The sequence below is a fragment of the Typopeltis vanoorti genome, chromosome 11, assembly GCF_054136105.1.
Source record: "Typopeltis vanoorti isolate ZY-2024b chromosome 11, IOZ_Tvanoo_1.0, whole genome shotgun sequence".
Classification (NCBI taxonomy): Eukaryota; Metazoa; Arthropoda; class Arachnida; order Uropygi; family Thelyphonidae; genus Typopeltis; species Typopeltis vanoorti.
The window spans coordinates 101,273,236-101,297,656 of NC_143559.1; the positions used below are offsets into that span (position 1 = coordinate 101,273,236).

At 36.9% G+C, this 24,421-nt stretch overlaps 1 protein-coding gene across 1 annotated transcript in view; it reads right to left on the bottom strand.

The window, feature by feature from the left end:
- Positions 1–24,421, bottom strand: part of LOC150101877 (serine/threonine-protein kinase ATR-like) — an 860,597-nt gene that overhangs the window by 775,835 nt on the left and 60,341 nt on the right. The gene's annotated exons all lie outside the window — the stretch shown is intronic.

Genomic DNA, 24,421 nt, shown 5'->3' on the forward strand with positions numbered 1-24,421 from the left:
AACCATATTTCATTAAACAATAGAGGAAATTCAAATTATCACTTAAGATCATTATTATTATTATGTGACACCTCCAGGGAGTCCAAAGACTCATATTATGCCAATGAAAACAGACCAGTATATTATTGGAGGGGGGGGGGATGTGGAAGGAAGTAAATCTTTCAAACAGTATTAAACCTTGGATTATTTCAAAAAATAAAAATTAATTGCTGCACTACAATGTATATATTAATCAAATACATATCATGTTAACAAGCTCTTTTAATATTATACACGAAAAATGTTTAAGGTTCAAAGTTAGATAACTTTGAGCTAAATGGTTACCACTTAGCCATGTGGCTAAGTAAGGTGATACACTTTGGGAGAATGAGATCACATGCTGTGATGGAATTTGAAATTGAAGTTGATGAGGCAAGGGACTTAGGGATGATTGTGGATAGAGAATTGAAGTTAAGAAGGCATATTGCAAAGATAGCCAACACATAACATCAAATTACACAGTTGTTGAAGAACACGCTGACAAGCAGTTGTAAAATCTCTTAGGGTGAAATAAAGACATATTTTTTCACCTATATCGATTTTATAGGTCATAAAACATATAAAATTAGAATTGTATATAACCTGCTTTAATGTATTAAACTTTGTATTATATTGTGAAAATAATGAATGTAGAACTACAAGTATATGTAACAAAAAGGATTAGATAGGATTATATTAGTGACTCCAGCCTGGCTGGCCGAGTTAGTGTATCTGCTCCAGTCAAGAGGCTGCAAGTTCAAATCCCGCCATGGGCATGGATGTTTGCGATTATCTGTGGAAATACTAGTGTTGGTGGTCAGCGGTACATGGCATTGGTGTGGTTGTGGTCAATTGGTAGATTGTGAGTGGTGGAGGCGAAGTTGTAGAGTAGATTCCCTCCCTTGATGAATCTTTGGATCCCTGGAGGTGACAAATAAATAATAAAATAATAATAACAGAGAGGAGACGTTTTACAATACCTATGAAGAATGCATAGAACTGGCTGAAGTTTCATGGTTTTATGAGGGGTAGATCTAGCTTTAGTAATTAACTTAATAATAAAGTTACATTAATAATAAACCAATAGTGGAGTTGGATAAAGGAAATGCTTAGTGATATTACTGGACTTTGTAAAAGCATTTAAAAGAATTCCACATAGTACTTTGTTGCATAAATTAGAGCAAATGGGAATGGATCTGAAATCAAATTATGATTTCAGATCCATTCTCATTTGGATTACAGGGTAGCTGATGAACAGATATCAAACAGGTTTATGGAGGAGTTGAGTTCAGGAGAAAGCAGCTGACTAATGATGTACCTCAAGGCTCAGTACATGGTCCTCTGTTGTTTATTTGTATATTAATGATATTGGAAATAATTTGACAGGAAATATCCACTTATTTGCTCGTGATGCAAAACTGGGAAGAGTCATAATCAATGAAGGTGATGTAAAGATCTTGCAGGATGACTTAAATATGCTTGCAGTATGGGCAAAGTTAAATGGTTGCCACTTAGCTATGTGGCTAAGTAAGGTGATACACTTTGGGAGAATGAGATCACATGCTATGATGGAATTTGAAATTGATGAGACAAGGGACTTAGGGATGATTGTGGACAGAGAATTGAAGTTTAGAAGGTATATTGCAAAGATAGCCAACTCAAGGAAACTTTAGAGCTAATCCAAGCTAAATTTTCTCCCGATATCTTAGCCCTATTTCAGTTCACAATGAACTCAGGCTATTTTGTTTGGCAGGGAAAATTCTATAAACAAATAGAGGGGACAGCCATGGGTTCACTACTCTCCCCACCCTTGGCCAATTTCTTTATGGAGACCTTTAAAGAAAAAGCCTTAGCCTCTGCCCCACAAAAAAACCAACCATATGGCTTCGCTACGTTGATGATGTGTTCGCTATTTGGCCACATGACTCTGATACACTCCTCTCCTTCTTCTTAACACACTTAAACAACCAACACCCCAGAATCAAGTTCACTCTGGAAAAAGAGTGAACTTGATTCAAAACAACAGCCTCCCTTTCCTAGACATACTAGTCACCCGCCAGCCTGATGGAACCTTGGTTTTCTCAGTTTATAGAAAACCCACCCATACAGGCAGGTACATTCACCAACAATCCCCCCCCTCACAACAATATGGAGTGGTGAAAACATTATACAACAGGGTTAAACTAATCTGTTCTAACGACAAGGCCCTAAACACTGAACAAAATCACATCCTCAACACTTTCTCAGTCAATGGCTACCCCCCCCCCAAAAAAAAAAATATCCAAAAAATATTGAAACCAACAAACCACAACCTTCCTCCCCCTTTCACAACAAGGATTACTCAAAATCCATCACCATTCCCTACATCCGAAGCACCTCGGAAAAAACTACCAAATCTTAAAAAAACATGACTTGACCTCCTGTTAGAGACCATACAGAAAATTTGCATCCCTTATCTGCTCCACTAAAGACCAACCACTTCCCCTAGTGTAAACCAGGTCCCATGCAGCTGTAAACTGTCTTACTTTGGCCAAACAGGCAGGACAGCGAATATCAGAATTTCGGAACATAAGGACTACATCCGGTTTCACAAGTACAGCCATTCTGGTCTTGCAGACCATGCTTTGGATACACGCCACAGAATACAGTGGAAGAAAGCTACAGTAATACACCGTAGCAAATATAAATTCGAAAGACTATTCATGGAATCAGCCTCAGCCCTAAGAAACTCTCCAAACCTCAACAAATTTGGTTGTATGAGACAGCCCCAAATTTGGGAGGCTTACATTAGCAGACCTTCAGCCCAACAGCCAAGAACACCTACTTAGCCTGCTAGGGGGCACCATCAGGACTTTTAGGAGAACAATAGCTTCATCACTTCATTCTCAGTTACTGTGTTGTAGTGCCTACATGCATGTGCCTTTTTTGTAAGTTCCTTTTGAAGATGACAACGTGACGTTGCCGATATATCGGAAATATTTATTAAAGTGTAATTTAATTTATATTTTTATCTACATTGTCAATTCGTTAAGTGATTTAGTAATGCATAACCAACGTATAAGCTTGTCTACGAGAAATATAAAATTAGAATTGTATATAACCTACTTTAATGTATTAAACTTTGTATTATATTGTGAAAATAACTGAGTATAGAACTACAAGTATATGTAACTAAAAGGATTAGACAGGATTATATTCTCACAATAATCTCTAAGGTCACTGAAATATAGGAGTTTTGCTGCCAAGACCTAAAGGAAGCATAGGTGACGTCAGGGCACTTCCGGAAAATCCGGGAAGTTTGGATGGTAAGACAAGGGACGTCGAATGACATAAAAGGCCGTGATTGGCAGGCAAAGGGCTTTCTATTCTTTCAAATTTTTCTGGAGCCTTGGGAGGAGGAGAAGCGTAGAGAGTCCCTCAAGGAGTCATCTGGGAGATCTTAGGAAGTTTACTGGTAGGTAACCCCAGTGCAAGGGGGGAGGGGGAGTCAGGAGAGGTCATATTCAAAAGAACCCTCCAAGATGTTCTTCGATGAAAGTACTGACCCACGTGTATCATGATATGCTAAAACCGGAGCAGTTCCTAACATCGCCGAAGAACTATATTACTTTTCCAAGGGAGAGAACTTGCAAGACAACAACCGTTGAATAGTACCCGATAGCAGCGTTTCGCAAGAATGAGGAAGGAATCACCAGAACTCACCCATACCCCTCGAAAACCCTAGGACTTTACAAGATACTGAGAGCTAGTAAGTAGATTGCTCTATGTTAATGTCCAAGATTGTTTGGGTAGATAATTGATGGTAGTCCTGTTTAATCAATTGTAGTACGTTGCAAAGAAGTTAGAGAGCAGAGTGTTAGTCTGTATGTGCATAAATGAATGGTATAAGTGCATAAATGAATGGTATAAGAATGGTATAATGGTATAAATTGTATATTGCTTGTGTTAACTAATGCATAGAAAGTGTTACATATAATTTGTCTTAATTTTTATAAAATTGAATGCAAGGCTTTACGGGCTAAGGACCTTTCACATGATAAATAAGTCGAGTGTGAGATTCCTTTCTTTAATGTCTCAAGTGGCTTTACTTCATAAATTGTGATTGAAGCACGTGATATGCCCATTGCTGTTTGTAAAATATTTGTCTTAGTTAAAATAAACATGTTTTGTTTAGTAAATAGCTTGCCTGAACTTTGTTAAACAATGCACTGTCTCACAAAAACTAATTGGACCTGTGTGACCAAGGTAAAGTAACTGCGACAACTGTACAATTCAGAGTTGCTTGAGATTAATGAACAAAGAGCTCTTACATGTGCTTAGCAGAAAATTTTTCATGTTTGTAAAGAATAAAAAATTTACATAGCCCTTGATGGCACAGTAATTAACTAATACAAATTTTTCAAGGCCTATTAAACATGAGCATTAGCAATCTAAATTGAGGATTTGCCCTTAACTAAAGGTCATCTCATTATTTCGTGACACTAGCACATATAATGTGTTATATCTCTACCTTATTTGTGTATTATTATGCGTGTTCTCCCTTTGTTTTGTTCTTATGTGTCTTATGTATTGTGTGGCCTTTTTAACTTCTTAGATTGCAGCCTTGCTATAATATGAATAACTGTTATATTACGTGTACTTAATTAAGTTGATGTTCCTTCCCAAAATAATTCTTCTATCCCTTTTTTCTACCACTTGAACTTTGAGGTTCCTACAAAATGGTGACATTGCTAGTGAATATGCCTGTGAACTAGGACAATTCATGACTACAGATAACTTTCTCCTATGCTAAAAGAAATCAGGAAAATTTATTTTTATTTATGACTACGCCACCTGAGTTCTTCACGTAAAGCGTCAGAGATATATCATAGCACCTTTAGGAAATAGACAAATCTAATTGTGGGCTTGTTAATAGTCGTGGCAATCCCCCAAATTCTTAGCATACAGATTTGGAGTTTATTGCGAGGCACACTGTACAAAAATCAGGCGATAGTCTCTATTAAGCAAACAAAACACATTTATTGTAACTTAAGGTAATTCTATACTATTATACACTTTTCAAACAACTTCTTTCATAATCTTATCTTGAATTTCAATTACTGTCTAACATTATTAAACTTGCCATTTACAGTGAGAGGAGATTCTCATATTCTACAAATCTGGCTGTCACTATTCCTAACTTATGTTATGTTAACATTTTCGATTTCAAACCTTGCTATCTGCAACAATACTAGTAACCTTATGTCCAGTGGACTCACAATCATCCTTCTGCACTTAACTATTATTACAAAAAATCTACTCACAAGTCCTTAGTAACACATATAGTCCTACATAAGATGCTTGGTTGGTTTTGCCGATTGCTCTGATCCACTCTGTGTAATGGATTGCTTCATTCGGTGTTTGGTAGCCATCCTTCCGTAATTCACTTATGGGAACAGCAACGAATCTTCGCTGAAGGGATTAGATCGAACAAAGGCGTCCTGCTTTCGGTGCACAAGAGAAGTTTCCTTACTTGCTACACATCACAGAAACTTTCAATGCTTCTCCAGGGCTCCCCATTTCCCACGGGTTGCATACCGACGAATCCAATTGAGCCTATGGACTGCTTAAGGCTTCCTATATACGGTTTTTGGGAATTCCATGTTTCAGGGTCAGAGACCCCCGAACATCCTGCGATCACTCTAACATCAGCAGTCTTGACCTTCAATGTAGGCGGGTAAACTTCATTGTTCGAATGACCTTCAGTGCTATTGTTTGCTTTAAAGTCCCAGACATAATCCACTGTAATCCGTTTTACTTGAGGTAGAAACATTTCAACACCAGGCTATTTTTACAATATCACTCCTGTATTTACATAAAGTTCACGATTTTGAATATTTATACTAACTTAATATTTTTATGAACAAATTCAGTATTACTCCTTTTTGCCAGATACCCGTGTGGGTTTACAATCAGTATGGCAACGTATAGTTTTATTATATTTACAATATTTATGACCTCTGTAAAAGGCGATGCCTGCCTAAAAATTAAGAACTTCTATTGCATCGAATTTTACAAAGGGTATAACCTTACGATGTTGTGGGGGGGGGGGGGAGTAAGTTAAGTGGGTTACAAGCGGACTAAAGTCAAATTATAGTATCAGACGTGAGTTTTAAGATTAGAACATTTTAGGCAAATATAAAGGTCTGTCTGTCGACATCACAAATTAAAAAAAATAATAAATAATTACATAGTGACAGGGAAGTTATTGTTCCACTTTATAAGAAATTAATAAGGCCACATTTGGACTACTGTGCACAGATCTGGTCGCCTGGATTTCTTGATGAAGAAGTGGTGGAGAGGATCCAGAGGACAGTGACAAAGATTAAAGCAGGTTGGGGAATGCTTCCTATGAGAATAGATTGAAGATCTGTGGACTCCAAACTGATTCACAGACAAAAGATTCACAAACAAAACACACCACTCCAGCCGATAGTCGAAGGTATAGATAGTCCCAATTATCACCTAGCCAAGAGACTAGCATCAACACTCAATGAGTTCGTAGGTCATCCCCCCCTCCTATATTTAAAACACACAACACTCTGTAAGCAAAATCAAAGACATAACACTGGAAAAAAGATGATTTATTAGTCAGTTTTGTCGTCTCTGCCCTCTTCACAAATGTCCCAATCAACCCTTCTATTACAGAACAAATTCCCTCCCAATATCACAGCACTCTTTGCGCATGTACTACATTCGGACTATTTTGTGTGGCAAAACACTTTCTACCTACAAAAAGAAGGCACAGCCATGAGCTCACCATTATCCCCCCCTCCGCCATCATTGCTAACTTTTACATGGAACATTTTAAGCAACGTGCTCTAGATTATTCTCCTTTAAAACCCAAAGTCTGGCTTAGATACGTTGACGATGTTTTCACTATCTAGCCCGATGGCCTCCAGACATTAGACACTTTCCTCAGCCATAAACCTAAACAAACAACACAAACGCATACAATTCACAATAGAGATTGAAAAGCAGAACACACTTCTGTTTCTAGATACACTTGTCACATGTCTTCCTTTTAGCAGTCTTTTCTTCACTGTTTACCAAAAACCAACATATACTGGCCAATATATATACATAAACTCCTACCACCACCACCGCCCAACACAAAAACTAGGGGTCATTAATATGCCAAAAACAGGGCTTTGAAGAATTGCTCCAATCAACAAGTACTTAAAGAGGAATTAAAAGTTATCAGCAATACCTTCCTAAAAAATGGTTACAGCCAAAATACTATCAACAAAATTCTGTACAATACCTCACTTAAAAACCAAAATAAACTAGACTACAATAAAACTGTAACCATCCAGACATTAAAGGGATATCAAACAAAATAAACAGAATACTACAGAAATACAACCTTAAAGTCACTTTTAAACCTCTTGCAAAATTAAAGAACTTACTCAACTCATCCAAAGATCTACTCCATCTGCTGGCCCACCCTGGATTATACCATATTCATTGCACCTGTAACTTGCCCTATATAGGGAAAACAGGATGCACAAGTCCTATAAACATTAAATATAATAACTATGATCAAGCTGGTCTTTCTGGTCATGCCCTGAACACTTTATATCAGTGACAGCGAATCTATGACACGCATGTCAGCACTGACACACTTGAGGGTTTCAGGTGACACACCTTGGATGTTGGTATTCTGATGAAAAAACTGCGATAAATCATGTAAGATTGCTCTCAGTTAAGGTGAAGGTAGGTTTCGGTTCATTGAAAGAATTATATTTTATAATTAGCCTATTTCTATTTTATTTTGTAGTTAGCTTATTTCTATTTTATTTTGTAACTAGCCTATAAACAACGAGCGTTTTAAGTTTACGTTTTCTTTCTTAATCATTATAATTTCTGTATAGTCATATGATATTATAAAAACTTATAAAAATTATTATCAATATTATATGATACAAACTTATAAAAATTATTATCAATATTATACTATACAAACTTATATGTGCTTTATATATGATAAACTGAAAGTTTTCATTTGACTTCTGTGTGAAATTCGTTCATGCATGCATTTCAAGTCTCTCGACTGAGTAATACAAGTTCTAAACATATTTAAAACCACTTTAACAGAAAATATAATTCGCAGCATTAAATATTGAATTTATCTGAGTAAATAATGTAAATATTTTTATAGTTGTAATAAATTCAGTAAATTTTGTTAAATAATGCAAATAGTAACAACTTACGATGACGTCGCAACAAAACCTACTAAATAGCTGCTATTTAGTAGCATGATAGAGAGTAAAACGTAACAAGGTTGCTACAAACATATCGGTAATAAATCTGGCAACTCTGCTGAAAGAAGTAGTGGTAGTCTTCATGGTCTGCCACTTAAGTAATTGGAGTTGCTGGTATATAATTCATTTCCAGTAATTGTCAGTTATTAATTATTACCTTAATTACTGCTGTATATAATTGTCCTCTTTTTTAATTTGTGAACCCTTTTACAATGCAGCTAGCACTAATAAAAAACTAAAATTATCACAGAAAGGAAGTGGAAGAAATTTCCAAGACGCCTGGACTGAATTATGGTGTTATTGATAGAGGCGATAAAGTTCGCTGTAAATTGTGTGGTGAGCTATCTGTGAGTAGAACTTGGAATGTAAGATACTTTGAAAATAAGCACAAATGCCACCTAGAAAAAACTTTTGAAGAACGCAAAGAATACATATCGCAACATCTAAAACTGGCAGAATCATAATCAGGGACTTTAATTAAATTCGTTTCAGGACCTTCAAATTTAGTAGCTGCAAGTTACAGTATTTCACATACTATTGTTAAACATGGGAAACCACTTAGTGATGGTGATTATACTAATGAAGCTTTCGTAAAGTGTGCACCATTTTTATTTGAGGACTCTCATAATAAGGAAGCTATTGTAAAGCGCATGAAAGAGTTACCATTAAGTAGGAATATTATTAAAGACAGAATTATATCAATGAATGCTAGTATAGAAAATCAAATACAACAAGACTTGAACTCACTGCATTGTTTTTTCATTTGTCTCGACGAAACTACAGATATTACCTCATCAGCTCGATTGGCTATTATTGCAAGGTATGGTCACAGTGATTTTATGCACGAGGAATTGATCAAGTTAGAAAATTTACCCGAAAACACGACAGGTAAAGACATATGCGACTGTGCTTAAAGTGTTCTGTGAGAAACAGATAGATTTATCAAAAATATTTTCAATTACAACTGATAGCACGCCTAATATGGTTGGCCGTAATGTCGGTTTTATCAAACAATTTACAGAATATGCTGGTCATCCCCTGGTTTATTTCCATTATATTACACATCAGGAGACACTGTGTGCAAAATCAGGCTTAAAGGATTTGCATGATGTGATGAGAATTGTGACAAAGGTAACTAATTTTATTGCTGCCAGGGCTTTAAACAAACGAGAATTTAATTCACTTTTAAGCGAAGTTGAATCAGTATACAATGGTCTACTAACCCCTTAACATACAAAGACGTCTGTGACACGTTTTTTGTTTATTGCACCAAAATTGATTTTGAATTTTGGTTTCACATATAAATACAACCGAATATAGATGCTAGACAATCTTGTGCCTATTTCCTTTCAGCCGAGAAAAGTTGCCAACAGCGTGTATTGGCTATTTCATTTGCGTTTGCACAAATTCATCATTATTTTTCAAATAATGATGAATTTGATCCAGCAAATCACCCTTGCCCAAAAAATTGGCAGAAAAACAACCACTTTCTGATTTTTAATTGGTACGTTAAGGGGTTAATGTACAATAATATTCGATGGTTGAGTCGTGGCCAAGTACTTGAACAGTTTGTTGAATGTTTAAATGAAATTAAATTATATTTAAATATGAAGGGCATGGAGCATGAATTTTCTCAGTTGAATGATTCTGTTTGGCTCAGTAAGCTGATGTTTTTCACAGATTTTTCATTGCACCTGAATGAACTTAATATACAATTGCAAGGTTTTGGAAAATCTGTCGATGTTATGTTTGGCACGATAAAGAGCTCTTTGAGAATAAACTCAAAATATTTCAATGTAACTTAGAAAGTAACAATTTTAAGTATTTCCCAAGAGTGAAAATTTTTTTTAATGAAACCAGCCCCAAAAATCGTGAACAATATATCAACCAATCTATCGAAGTTCTAAAGTCAGTAACTGAGCAATTTTCTTATAGATTTGAGCAATTTCAAATGTTGGAACAAACAATCCAATTCATAAAGTATCCTGATGAAACAGAATTCGTGGATCTTAAATTAGATGGCTTTGAGTGGTTGGATTTAAAAGATCTAGAAATGCAACTAGCCGACTTCCAGTGTAATCCGATTTGGAAAAGAAAGTTTATTACTCTTAGAAATGAATTAGAAGAACTTGAGCGGAACATCTGCATGACACTGATTGTAAAAATTCAGACTGTGAAATTTTAAGAGTGTGGAATAGCCTTCCCGAAAACTTTCATGCTCTTAAAATCTTCTACATACTCTTGTGAAACTCTATTTTTTGCCTTAAATAATATCAAATCAAAATGGAGAAATAGATTGAGCAATGATTTGAGAGCTGCCTGTGTAGCATTAAAATGTACACACTATAGCCCTTCTATAAAGCAACTTTCTACCAGTACTCAGCAACAGAAAAGTCATTAAATGTAATGTAAGTTAGTAATTTCACTTTATTAAATTAATTGTATAATATGAATTCATAGATTTTATATCAATGTCCTATTAAATAAATCGCCTAATATATGTATAAGTCACCATCTATGATTATGTAGTTAAATTTATAATGCATGTATGCAAATGGCACATCAACATCAATATTTAAAAAAAAAAGATGCTTGACACACCTGGGTAAAAAAGTTCACCATCACTGCTTTACATAGAATTGACTGGAAAAGCACCTGTTGTTTACATCACACCAAAACATGATATGAATGTAAATTTAAGGAGGCCTGTGAGATTCTTATTAACCACCCTAATCTGAACAATAATGATGGTCCAAAAATCCCAAGAATATGGAAGGCACATATTCTACTCACTTAACCTTTCTCCCTAAAAGTTAGTCATAAATAGGATCATAGATAATCTAGGATCTTAATTCTAATATAACAATTGTCATGTTAAATTAGGACACCATTTTTACTGGAACAAAACTATCTATATGAAAGAATGTTTCTCTGATATTATCTTAAATAGAATATAGCTTTGATGTAGTTTTTATTTTATTTCATTTATTGTAATTTTATTTTATTTTTGCTAGAGGTGAGGCCAGTAAAATAACCATTGATCAATTCATTATCTCTTCAGCATACTGTGTGAAATGCAATTTAGCTTGTCTCTGTATACATGTGTCTACTCCAGATGATAACGACCTTATTAAATTTTGAAATGTCATTATTTCAACTGTTTCACAAGAGTTACCATTATGTCTGTAGTAAATTTGTCTTATTCAAAGGGCTCTTCTGAATGGTGGTGGTGTTGCTCTTGTAAAAATCCAATAACTGCATTAAAATAACTTCTGACATGCTTATTTATGAAATGTCAACTTTTTTATTATGTACTCTAGACAATTTTGTTCTGCCTAATTACAACAACAGAAATGTCTGATTATAAACAAAACTAGTGCAGGATTATTATCATCATCACCACCACAGAGTTCAAGATGCACTGAGATAGGACATACATCACCCACACCAGATGTCATATCTTCTTTTAAACTCATTCAAACTAGCTATACTCTCCACTTCAGCATGCTCCCCATCTTCCATATAGCAAAAATTCTATCAACTGGTATAACAGCTTTTCAGAAGTTTATGGACTTTTATCATACCATCCCTCATTCTTCTATTTACCAATGTCTGCATATTCTCTATTTTTTGTCCTAATAATCTGCATTCCATAATCACAATATTATCTTCTTAATTCTTCTTTGCACTTTCTCCACAGCTTTTTCATCCCATTGGAACCCAGAAGAATAAATCAGAGCACAGTACTCCACAGTATCTAGTAGTCCAGATCTAAATAAATAAATAAATAAATAAATAAATAAATATATATATATATATATATATATATATATATATATCCTACACACGAGAGGCACATGAACCTATAGCACATCAGTGCTGCATGTGGGGTGCAGATAAGGAATGAGAAAGAAGAAACCTATTGTTATCTTAAAGAGCTGTAGGTTGAAATTGTTGGGAAGCGCATCATAGGGAAGGTTGTTCCAGAGGACAGAGGTAGATGGAATAAATGAGGAAGGAGATAAGCAGGTTCGATGACTTTGCAGTTGAACTGTTAAGTGATGTTGGACAGCTGCTGCTCCAACAAGTACCTGTAAAAGAGACACAGAGCTGCATCTGTGAGATAGTCCTGAACAGGAACCTCCAGTGTCTGGGTCACACCATGTTGAATGTCCTCAATATTGCTGAGACACTCTACTTTCAAAGCACATTTCATCTTTGGGAAGAGGAAAATGTCTGGGAGCCAAATCTAGTGAATAGGGAGGGGGGGAGGATGTTTGATTACATAGATTAACTATGAAGCCAGAAACTGCATCACAGGCAGTGCAGAGTGCGTGGGTGCATTGTTGTGCAACAGAAACCAATTGTTGTTGTGGAACAGTTCTTTCCTGACATGTCACATGCGGGCATACAGATGTTGCATTACTCCGCCTAAATAATACTGGCCATTCACTGTGGTGTCTTCAGTAACAAATTCGAGGCTGATAATTCCAGCAGCATTGAAAAAAACAATGATCATTGTCTTGACACATGACTTTGTAACCTGACTTTCTTCTGCCAGGGAGAAGATGTTCCATGCCATTCCATGCTCTGGCTTTTAATTTCCAGATTAAACTGGAAACATCAACTTTCATCACCAGTGACAATTCTTTGTAACACATCGCAATTTTGATCAACTGTGTGGATGAAATTTTGACAAAATGCAACTAGGTGCTCTCTCTGTTTGTGTGTCAATGTGTGTGTAGTACTAACCGCGAACAAATTTTGTTTATCTTGTGAATATATGTGTCTAATAATCTTTACTACGTCAAAAGTACCATTAAGAAAAAAGCATAGCATTCCTGTCAACCCATTTCCTCACACTGCTTCTACACAGTCTGTTCATCAAATTATTTGTTATCACAGCTTTCTTTCTTAACTCAGTACTATCATATATAATGGAGTAACGATTTTCACTCTCTCCCTCTTCTTTCTTGCTTCTTACAGCAATCCTTTCATATTCTTCTCTCACTGGTAGACAGGCTTATACATTGGAAATAACAATGTATGCTAAAATATTAATTATAATAACTTTAATTAATACTTTCTATATTTCAGCAATGTTACATTGTCATCATCAGGGATCACATAAACAATGATATGTGAATGCAAAAATAACACTGGACAAATGAGGCTGAAGAAAGGCATCCAAAGTCAGTCCTAGAGACCTAAATGGAACCTCCCTAGTGGGTTAAATTGGGTGGTCTTGGATGTTGGACTGAAGATCTAGGGATAGGTGCTTCCCAAATTTGGGGTAGTCTCATGTACCCAAATTTGCCAAGGTTGGGAATTTCTGCAGTGTAACAGAGTGGCCCTCTTCCAGCATAACCTGTTTGTTTTTTGTGGTTTAGCATGAGAAGTACAATAGCTACAGCTAGTCTGATGTTGGCAATGTGATTGGGAAAGTTGAGGATACCTCATTCTACTTGGACCATTATTTCTTCTGCAGGTATTTTCTTACATGCTAGTGATAGCTGTGGCAACAAGCGAGTGCACTAACTGCTTCCAGCTCAGGGTGAAGGATGCTAAGTTTACTATGGTATTAGGAGGTATTTGGGGCTTGAAAGCTGTGTATTTTATAGAGTTTCATATTTCTTGATGTGCTGACATCTTATTTTTTGAAATTCTTTGCTTGCTGAAGCTTTCAAGACATCGGAAAGGATCATCCAAAGATCGACATTCAGCCCAGTGGCAAGCTCCTCTTACTATATTCAACAGTTTCTTAGACAATGACTACAATTCCCCCAAAAATACGAAAACCTGAAACTGCAACCCCAACCCCCCCCCCCTCTTCATAGTAGAGATTATACAAAATCTATCACCATTCGATATATCTGGGTCACATCAGAAGAATTAACAAAAATCCTAACAAAATACAACATTACAACTACTTACAGACTGCATAAAAAATTATTATTATTATTATTATTATTTTGGGCAACTCCAAGGAGTCGACAGACTCATCGAGGGAGGCCCTAACATCATGTCAAGAACAACTATTCGACATTCACACAGTATCTATCATACCTCGCCTTGAACTTATTCACGGTCATAGCACCCACAACAGACTCTGGCAGCTTATTCCACTCATTCACCACTCTCCAAGTAAAAAAACCTAGCTCTAACACGACTGCTAATGACATTATTGCCCAGCTTCCATGTATGGCCCCTAGTCCTCCCACCATCAGTCCTATTCTCAAAAATATCTTCTGGATTAATCTTATAGAAACCCTTCAGTAATTTGAATGTCTCAATCATATCACCCCTTTTCCGCCTATCGACCAATTTTTGCAACCCACAAATCTTCAACCTGTTCTCATAAGGTTCATTCCACAGACCTGCTATCATCTTGGTCACTCATCTCTGGATCCTCTCCACCTCCTCCCCATCAAGAAGAAACCCTGGCGACCATATTTGGGCACAGTAGTCTAGATGGGGTCTTATCAAGGCTCGATACAGAGGAACAATAACTTGTTTGTCTCTGCTTGTTAAAGTATTTTTCAGAAGCCAAGCGATTTGATGAGCTGATTTAGCCACTTTTGCAATGTACCCCATAAACTTCAACTCCTTATCCACCAACACTCCCAAATCCCTGGCGTCGTCAATCTCCTGGAGTACGGTTCCACCAATGTGATATACTGCTGCTAATCTTTTCACCCCAAAATGCATAACCTTACACTTCGCCACATTAAATTGACATCCATTTTCCTTAGCCCAGTCCTCCAAACTATCTAAATCATCTTGCAAAATTTTGACATCCTGTGCACTCACAATTGCTCTATCCAACTTTGCATCATCAGCAAACAAGTGAACACTTCCTCTCAGATCCTTTCCTATATCGTTAATGAACAAATTGAAAAGTAGTGGTCCAAGAACACTACCCTGCGGCACACCACTAGTCACAAGTCGTCTGTTGAACTCAATTCCTGAATAAACCACTCTCTGGTTTATTCAGGAGATAATTCCTTAGCCGCTCCATCAACCACCCTCCTATCCATCTCATCAACCCTATATCCATCCCCATCTGCTCCAGTTTACTGATTAGAGTTCCATGTGGTATCCTGTCAAAGGCCTTGGCTAGGTCCAAGTAGAATCGCTGTAAATCCATTACCCTTATCCAGTTCAGCTGTCACCGTGTTATAAAACGTGAGCAAGTTACTGAGGCATGATCTACCCTTCACAAAACCATGTTGTCCCCCATACAGTATCCCATTTTCATCTATCCAAACCTGTATTCTTCTCTTGAGTAATTTCTCCAAGACCTTCACAACGATTCCTGATATACTAATCGGTCAGTAATTTACAACAGCAATCTTGGAACCTTCTTTATGCAGTGGAACTATTTTCCCTTCTTTCCATCCCCTCGGGACTAACCCAGACCCAAGACTCGAATTAAACAAAATTGTCAAGGGTACTGACAATTCCTTAGCTGCTTCACATACGACACGAGCTGATATGCCATCCAATCGCACAGATGTATTGATGTCAAGGTTTTGCAATAGACTACTCACCTCCACATCATTCACCACAATTCCCGTATAATCTATTGGTTCATTCATTTCTGCAATGTCACCACCTGGAATGATATATTCTTGCAAAGTGCTCGCTCAGTAATTCAACTATATCAACTGATTCAGTTAACTCCTTACCATCGGCATTCTTTAAAATCATTCTGCCATATACATTTTTTCTTTTACTTGCAACATATCGAAAAAACTGTTTGGGATTCTCTTTAGCCTGTATGGCCAATGTTCCTTCATAATCATTTTTGCTTTTCTGACCACACTCGTTACCCTTCTTGCCTGTGCTTTATACCGTTCATGTGCCTGCCGGTCAATTTTCTCCTTAAATTCCCTCCATAGTTGTTTCTTTTTTTGCAGCTCAAGCTTAATGGTGTTATTCATCCATTTAACCCCTACTCGATTTATTATTCGGACTCTAGGTATACAGTCAGCCATTGCTTCATGCAAACACTTCTTAACCGGCTCCCATGCACTATCAACTTCTAGCCCTTGCTGTTGCACATGCCATGGCACTGAACCAATCAAACTCCTAAGCTTGTCATACTTACCAGTCCGATAATTCCACATGTACCCTGTCTTAATTGTAAATTCCACACCTTTAGCCACCTCCCAAGTCAAGACCCTATGATCACTCTCACCAATTGGTGGCAACGTGGTCATATTCGTTACAGCCAAATTCTCAGATGCAATTACTAGGTCAAGCACTCTGACCCCTAGTATTTTCCATTACATACTGTCGCAGATAGTTATCCCTTAATAACCGGATAAAATCCAATTCTTTCCTCCCATGTGTCTTCTCCTCTTTCCAATCAATGTTACCATAGTTGAAATCTCCCATAATAATTACCCTCTTTCCACTCATTTCTTCTATTTGCTTATGCATACTATCTCTGCCATCTATTCCATCACCTGGTCTACAGCAGTACCCTACTGTATATTTTTTTCTGCTAGTTCAATCTCACACCAAATAGCCTCAAATTTGCTCTTTTCTCTATCCTGCAGTTCCACTTCTATTCTCCTTGGCTGTAGCTCACGAGCCATCATCAATAACACTCCTCCTCCCATTTTGTTCTCCCTGTCACTCCTGAACACACCATACCCCTCACATTCAATCCCACTAGCTGTGTCATCTTCTGTCAGTCATGTTTCACTAATGCCAATAACCTGTGGTCTGGAAGTGCCAACCAAGGCCAAAAATACTTCCTTCTTGTTCCTAATACTTCTGGAATTAGTATACATGAATTGCAGAAGCCCATTTGTCCCATCCCTATTTTGATGCCTTATACTAACTATCCCATTCTGATTCGTGATCTTTCCTACTCGCTTGGGCATATTACACATTCACACACTCAACTATCACCCTAAAGTCTGCATATCTACTCCCCCCCCCTCTTAATAACTCTAGTTTCCCTGATTCTGCACATCCGCTTCCACTATATTCGACAACACCTTTTCAAGTCTCTGTACACCAAATTCATTCAAATGTAAACCATCCATTTTATATAAATCCTTTCGCCCATCAAACTCATTCCACACATCCACAAATTCCACACCACTCATCCTGCATAATTCACGCATAAAGTCATTAGCAATTATGGCCCTCCTCCTATACTCTTCACTGTCATACCGTAGCAACAGACTCACCATCCTAACTCTCTCACTCTTCTCTTTTGCTACCTCAAGCAATTCCTTCACATCCTCACTCATAGCTATTTTATTTCCTTTCAAATCATTTGTACATGCTACCCTATCAATTCTTTCACCCGCTGCTTTTGCATTCTAATTGACTCGCTTACATTCTTAACATTCGCACCAGGTTGGTACAATTTTGTTAAACTCTCAACTAACACACCTCTCACTAAGGAATCTCCATACAACACTCACTCTTTTATTTTGTTTACACTCATTATCATACTTTTGCTGATTATTAGTCGGTACGCTTGGTAAACATTTTTGCCAATATTCCAGCTGTCGATTTGCCCTATGTATCACTCCACGTAATAGATCAATCTCACTCACTGCGTCAGTGTCATCATTTTTATTCTCCGATGATTCATTCAATCGTTCTGTATGTTTACCTTCATTCCCACTTTCAACCCCACTCTCACAGCTATCAGGTACTACCTCGCAAATATCACCATTCATATCTCGCATATCACTGTTATCTAAATTCTCACTTTCAACAATGATATCACTCACACAACCTGAAACACTCTTTAAATCCTCACATTCTTTACACTTTTTGCACACATTCACTCCACTATCGTTGTTTAACCAGACTCCAACCGCTCTCCTCAATGCATATATTTCACAAACGGTAGACTGAATCAAATCCTTTAAGTTAAAATTTTTAGATAAATATGGCGACCTGGACGCATCTTTGTATTCCTCTTTATGGGAGCCTTGTGCACAGATAATCGTATCTATCAATTTACTATTAAAATACTCAAAAAACACACAGAAATCACCTAGACACGCTAAAATACTAAGTAAACAATACTATGTAAATACTATGCAAATTATCACTTATCTGTTCAGGAGCTATCCACAAACACTACCAAATTATAAATTCATTTTTTCATCGTTAGCATATCATCCCTTATCTGCTCTGCCAAAGTCCAATCACATTCCCCAGCCCTATCATGTCCCTTGCAGTTGCAAATTGTCCTAATATGGCCAAACAGACAGGACCAGTATCAGAATTTCTGAATACAAGGACTACAACTGATTCCACAATTACAGCCACTCAGAACTTGTTGACTATGCTTTGGACACCTACCACAGGATATACTGGAAGAAGGCCACTCTATTACACTACAGCAACTACAAATGTAAGAAGCTATTCCTCAAATCTATCTCAGCCCTGAGAAACTTTCATAACCTCAACAAATTAAGGAAGAACTTGTCCTCAGATCTTCAGCCCAACATCCAAGACCATCCAATTTGGTCAACTAGAGGGACACCAATACAAATATGTATTTGTTTGTTGGTGTGTTTCTGAACATCCAAGTTTCAGCTATTTTGTGACAATCCTCCAAACTTCAACTCTGTCCCTCAAAATTCCATCAATTTCTTGCAATCCAGTTACAGAAATGTAACACACAGCCTGGAGTTTTTTTTCTAGAGCAGGTTTTCTTACACTTTGTAAGAAATCAAAAATTGTCAGGTAATCTTACACTTTGATACAGTGAATTGTCAGCAATTATCCTTTGTTCAACCAGTCTATTTAGATCACCCTGCAGGATCTCCACATCATCTTTATTAATACGTTAACTACCACTGGCTTGCTGTGTCAAATTGCCACCAATGCTAAAATGTTGTTGGTATTTTCTCTTCAAAAATATATAAATGCAATTACATTTTTCACTATGTCGCTTTGTTACTTAAAAAAAGTTTGCTTGCATGTTTATATTATTGGTTCAAAGTTCTTAGACCAAGACAACAAGGAAATGTTAAGCTCATTAGAAGCAAGCAGCAACAAGGGTACATAACACCAGGATGCAGTTACCATAAGCCACTAGCCAAAATGATGTTGGTATTTTCTCTTCAAAAATATCTAATTCCTGGTATATTTTTATTTTGCCAACGTAGCAACAAACGTTTTTTTCATAAAAAGGAGCCAGAAACGAATTCTCATAGTTGGTGTATGGATATATAATTTTTTATATATACTATCTACAATTATCTTGACACAAGTTATTGCATATCTAGGCTCCAGAAAAAAATTAGCTTACGCATATAAAGGATAAGCAGCTTTTGGTAACTGCATATTGATATAACCCTGGTGCCACTCACTTCTAATGAGCTGGATGCTTCTTTTACAGATGTTGAGAAATTTTCAACCAGTAATATAACTGCATCAGCTCTCAAAACATATCCGTCTAACTCTAAAAGTTATTCACTTGTAAAAAAGTATTTAATTTTGATTTCATTATACCTACCCTGTATGTCCAGCTTTCCATTCCCCCATTTGAAATACCCACATCTGCCACAAATTATCTTGTGGTCTGTAACAAAGCACAATATAATGAATACAAGATAATTCATGGTCAGTGACCTGGCAATCTAAATAAAACCATTTATGTCTTTTGAATCTCCCTACTATCAGAATTCATTAATGTTATGCTTCAATAATCATTCTTTTCTTTTTACTCCCCATGTAAAAAAAAAAAACACTCTTAAGGATTTCCATTGCCATGTTTGACTAATTTTCTTTCATAATCCTCTTTAATACACTTTTTTCGTTGCTTTCCATTGCTCATGGGTCGGCTGATCACCTCCACTCTCCCCCATTCCAAGATCCTGTGTAATGACGATACAAATGACACCAATTCTTCTCATTTCTGTTGCCTAGTTCAACTAATTTTCTCTCATAATTTTCTTCGCTATACCTTTTCCCTGTTGCTTTGCACTGCTGATAAGTTAGCTGATCACCTCCCCTCTCAGATCCTGTGTAATGATGATACAACAGACCCATATGACACTAATTCTTCTCATGAACATCCCAAATCTCCAATTTTATATTAAATTTAATTTAGTTTGTTTAAAAATTACTAAAATATATGTAATTCTGTAATATTATGTCTTTTTTCTGAGCTCATGCAAAAGGTGTTGAAACACAAATTTTATAAGGATTCCAAATATCAACTTTGAAATCAAACTATATTTGCAGAATAATTTATATAGCGGTAGTTGTTAAAACAAATCGAATTGGTGCCAATATTTATCAAAATGCAGCAAAAAACCAGAAAAGTATAGTTAAATTAATAACATTATTAACTATACACTGTGAGGTGCTTAAGGGTCAAAGCTGTATAACTGAGAGGAGACCTCCACATAGCCTTTAAAGGAATGCGGAAAACCGACCAGGGCTTCTGACCTAATGTCCAATCCTCACCTTCTCGTGGTGCACCCTGTTGGGTATCTACTTTGATACTGAACGAACGAGGATGGGCTGGCAATTTGGGATTTAGCCGACCAAATTGCATTCTTATTGGTTAAACCAAAATAAAAAATGATGGTACAACATGACAAAATTTCATGCCGGCTAGGGCGTTGCCCGGTTAAACAAGGCCCCCCGTAGTTTTCGCCAGGGAACCAGGGTGAACAGCGAAAAGTCAGCTACTGGAACAAATCTGAAAACAAACCCCAACTCAACATCACCAGAGTTAAAGATCGGTACTATCAACGTAAGAAGCCTGAATGGCAAAGAAATGGAGCTAGCTGAGGAATTAGATAAGTACCAGATCGACATAATAGGGGTGACTGAAACAAAAAAGACCAAAACTGGTGAGATCTTTCTGAGCAATAAATACAAAATGTTATATTCAGGCAATGACAATCAAGGAAAAGAAGGAGTAGCCATAGTATTCAACACAAAATGCGAGGCTAATCTTCTTGAATGGCAGTCAGTCTCAAGTAGAGTAATGTGGGCAAATATGAGAATGGGGAACTGGATAATGAGACTTATTTGTGCCTATGGTCCCACAGAAGGTTCTACTAAGGTAGAAGTGGAGGAATTTTTTGAGGCTTTAGAAAAAGCAACTGACACAATGAAAAAGGAAAAATTGGTCCTTGTTGGGGATCTAAATAGCAGAGTAGGAAATGATTGTGAGACATACAAAAATATTTTGGGAAAATTTGGAGAAAAGAGCAAAGCTAATAATAATGGCAAATATCTGTTGGATTTCTGCTCAGGACATGGACTGGTTATTACTAACACCATGTTCCAACATAAAAATGTGCACAAATTCACATGGAGAGAAGAGGCTAGGAATAAGAAAAGTCTCATTGACTATGTTATTGTTGATAGTGATGTTTTCTCCCTGGTGCAGGACACCAGAGTGTACAGAGGATTTGAAATTGGAAGTGATCACTATTTAGTCTTGAGCAGGATAAAATTGAATTTCATATTGAAAAGAATAACATGTAAGAAAGTTTTAAAGCAAATAAAAGTTGAGCAGCTCTCAGATGTGAACTGTAGACTAAAATACACAAAGATTATTGAAGAAAAAATGAAAGAGTTTGAGAACAGGAATCAAACCTTGGAGATTCAGTGGCAAACTCTGAAGAAAACATTGATTGATTCTGCCAGAGAGGCATGTGGTGAGGTTGTGTGCAAGGATAAAAAAATCAGAACTCCCTGGTGGATACAGGAAGTTAAAGAGGCAGTGAAGGAAAAGAAGAAAGCATATCAAAAGTTTCTGTCAAATAAGTCAGCTTGTGCTCTTAGAGAATATAGAGGCAAATGCAAGAATGCTAAACAGTGTGTAAAACTAGCTAAACAAAAGTCATGGGAGGACTTTGGCAAGAACATAGAAAATCAATATCAAGAAGGTGGCAAAATATTCTGGAGGTTGTTGAAGAAGCTTAGGAATGGAGGAAAGAGTGCTGTAAAAGGAGTTAGAGATGATAAAGGTGACATGAAAATGGTAGAAAAAGATATCCTTGAAGTATGGAGTAATTACTTTGAAAAACTGCTAAATGAAACAAGCAGTGAAGACAGCACAGTGATAAAAAACACTGACCAGGCATGCAGTCAGGAATACATATCCATACTTGAAGTAGAAAAAGCCATAAAAGGCTTGAAATGTGGAAAGGCAGCAGGAGTAGATGATATTCGACCAGAAATGCTGAAGTATGGTGGTATAAGAGTCTTACTGTGGTTGCACTGCATAGTTCAGAAAGCCTGGACAGAGGGACGAATTCCCGATGATTGGAGTAGAGCTTTCATAGTACCCATATATAAAAAGGGAAATAAAACTTAATGTGAGAATTACAGAGGTATTTCCCTACTGAGTGTTCCTGGCAAGATCTATGCAAGTGTACTTGAGAAACAGTTGAGAAGAATTGTGGAAGAAAAGCTTGGTGAAGAACAAGCTGGATTCAGGCCAAATAGAGGCTGTCAGGATCAGATCTTCACTTTACGACAAATAGTCGAGAAAGCATGAGAATATAACAAAGATCTGTATTTAAGTTTTGTCGATTTGGAAAAGGCATATGACAAGGTGCAAAGAGAGAAGCTATTCAATACGCTGCAGTTATATGGTGTCAATGGGGCATTATATCAAGCAATACTTAATCTTTATTTGAGTTGTAAGTCAGCAGTTAGAATTGAAGGAAGTACAGGAAGATGGTTTAATGTTAAGTCTGGTGTGAGACAAGGATGTACATTATCCCCTCTGTTATTCATTATCCATATGGATCACATTATGAAGGAATGTAGTATTAAACCTGATATCAAAACTGGAGATGTTAATGTCAGCTCTTTGCTTTATGCGGATGATGTTATACTTCTAAATAAATCTGCTACAAGTCTGCAAGATTCTCTGACTAAATTGAATAGCTGTTGTAATAGATATGGTATGAAGGTCAGCAATAAAAAGACAAAGACAATGAAAATAGGCAGAATGATTGAAAATGTCAACTGTGTTGTGAATGGAGAACCTGTGGAACAAGTAAAACATTTCAGCTACTTAGGCACGATGTTTACTGAAGATGGTAAATTAAATAGGGAAATAGACAACAGAATCAGCAAAGCTGGTATGGTGGGAAGTCAACTGAATAAATTCATAGGGAATAAGAAAGAAATTAGTCGGAACACTAAATTAGCTGTATACAAGACAGTGTTCAAACTAGTTTTAACTTATGGATCTGAGAGCTGGGTCAGAAGTAAAACACTTGACCAAAGACTAGAGACCGCAGATATGACAGTCCTGAGAAAGATTAGAGGCGTGAACAGATGGCATCAATGGCAATATCATATTAAAAATGAGGATATTAGGAAAGAACTTGACATTGTCAGCATCCAGGAATGCGTTAGCAGAGCTAATCTCAGGTGGTATGGTCACTTAAATAGAATGGAAGAGAAAAGATTAGCAAAACAAGTGTTCTCTGCCAGGTTGGCAGGAAAACGACCCTGAGGAAGACCAAGATATAGGTGGATTGATACGGTACAAAGTGCCTTAGACGATAGAAATATAAGATCTGATAATGTTGGAGTCTTGACAAGTAACAGACTGATTTGGAGGAAAATTGTAGATAGGAAGTTAGTGATGATGTAATTTTTTCATGTAGTACTGTCATATCCTGTACACCCCTTGAGGGTACATGGCAGGAATTTGATGATGATGATGACTATACACTGTTTGGAAAGAAATCAGTGGACATCCCCATGGGCAAGGTGCATCATGCCATGTAACCAGGTGTGGCAGACACCTGGTAAATGTCTCTTACCAGAGTGTGTAACTCTTCAACTGAAGGTGATAAGATGATATGGTCCTGTTTTTTCCTGGTGTGGACTTGGATCTCTGTTGTGACACAAACATTGAACTCCAAGAGGTATCTGAAAATTCCAGACAATACAATATTCCTTACTTTGTGGCATTTCTACAGAACTGACTATTGTCTCTTTCAGCAAGATAATGCTCCATGTCATAAGGCCGCTACTGTAACTGTGTGGTTTATGGATGTGAACATCATCACACTTCACTGGCCTTCATGAAGCACTGATCTCAATCCTACTGAACATCTGTGGGA